This window comes from Malania oleifera, chromosome 13 (assembly GCF_029873635.1).
Source record: "Malania oleifera isolate guangnan ecotype guangnan chromosome 13, ASM2987363v1, whole genome shotgun sequence".
In the NCBI taxonomy this organism is placed as follows: Eukaryota; Viridiplantae; Streptophyta; class Magnoliopsida; order Santalales; family Ximeniaceae; genus Malania; species Malania oleifera.
This window is the reverse complement of record NC_080429.1, coordinates 72,137,096-72,138,767: the sequence shown is the minus strand read 5'-3', so window position 1 is coordinate 72,138,767 and position 1,672 is coordinate 72,137,096. Positions and strand designations below refer to the sequence as shown.

The window sequence follows — 1,672 nt, the reverse complement described above, 5'->3', positions numbered from 1 at the left end:
TTCTTCCACTTTATTCTTGCCTTGGCCATTATTTTTAGCTATAGGTGTGGACATGATTTCCTTTGATGGTGACTTCTCAATTTCTCTCCCACTCCTAAGTGTGATGGCCTTGCATTGTTCCTTTGGGTTCACCTCTATGTTGCTAGAAAAAGTTCGTCTTTGTTGAAAATTTATGGTCATGGCCAATTGCCCAATTTGCATTTCAAGATTCTTCATGGCGGCTCCCAAATTGTTGCAATGAGTCTCAATGTTGTCCGATCGTGCATCTGTCTTTTTAAACCTTGCTTTTGTCTCCTCAAAAAATGATATCATGGCATCCTCAAGTGACATCTTCTTCTCACCTTGATGACTATCAAGTCCTAGAGGAGGTTGCAGCACATTCCTTGTATTTCCATAAGACAAATTCTCATGATTTCGAAGCCCTGGATGGTAATATTGTGGCAAAAGATCACCACGATAATTATAGTTCCGATTGTTGATGTATTAAACCTATTCATGACTCACTTCATTGCTCAGATCTGTCCTACTTGTAGCTGCCACATATTCTGCACCTTGTGGTATCCTCTGGGTTGTCAAAGCTAAAATTTGATGAGATAGAGAAGCGACTTGAGCTGAAAGTGTAGCAAACGGCTCCAAATCATGAATTCTAGCAACTTTCTTAGCCATAGTTCTTTCAGTTGGCCATTGATAGTTATTTGAGGTCATTTCTTCCAAAAGAGCAGTAGCACCTTCAAGTGTCTTTGACATCAGAGTTCCCCCAGATGTAGCATCAACTAAAATCTGTGTTTGTCCGTTTAACCCAGTGTAAAACATCTAAATTTGCAACCAATCCGGCAATTCATGTTGTGGGCAGTGTCGAATCAAATATTTATACCTTTCCCATGCTTTATAGAATGATTCAAAATCATGTTGCTTGAATTGACCAATCTCACTCCTGAGTTGAGCCGTTTTTGCAGGTGGAAAGAATTTAGCTAGAAATTTTTTTGCCATGTCCTGCCAACCTGTGATACTACCCAGTTGTAGAGACTGTGGCCAACCTCTTGCTTTGTCCCTCAAAGAGAAAGAGAATAATCTTAGTCTAATGGTGTCTTCAATAACACCATTGATCTTCACAGTATCACAAATCTCTAGAAATATCTCCAGATGGATATTGGGATCATCAAGTTGTGATCCACTGAATTGGGCCTGTTGCACCATGTTGATTAATGCGGGTTTGAGCTCAAAATTGTTGGCATTAATGGGCTGGCGTCTGATACCCGAATAGTTGTCATTCAAAATTGGTCGTACATAATCCTTCAGGGCTCGTGGTTGCACATTATCTTATCCGTTTTCCATGGCTAATACCCTTTTTTTTGTTAGTGCTCTAAGCGCTCGTTCAATCTCCAGATCAAAAGGAATAATGGCACGTATTCTAGCCTTGCACATCCAACATAAAAAACATACTAGCAATACAGAAAAAAAAATAATGAAATAAAATAAAATAAAAAGAAAAGAAAAGAAATAAATAAAATTATAAGAATAAATTTATAAATTAAAACCAAGATTACTTTGTATCGATATTGGAAAAAATAACAAAAACTCAATCCCCGGCAACGGCACCAAAAACTTGGTCGGTGCAACTAGCCAGCCTTTTGTGCTGATGTGGCAGCATAAACATATGATTGTATTGGAA

General features: G+C 38.3%; 1 non-coding gene across 1 annotated transcript; it reads left to right on the top strand.

The window, feature by feature from the left end:
* The first annotated feature begins 835 nt into the window (after positions 1 to 835).
* LOC131146990 (small nucleolar RNA R71) lies at positions 836 to 941 on the top strand. The gene has a single exon (XR_009134524.1). It is a non-coding gene; the product is annotated as a small nucleolar RNA R71 (small nucleolar RNA).
* The last annotated feature ends 731 nt before the right edge of the window (positions 942 to 1,672 follow it).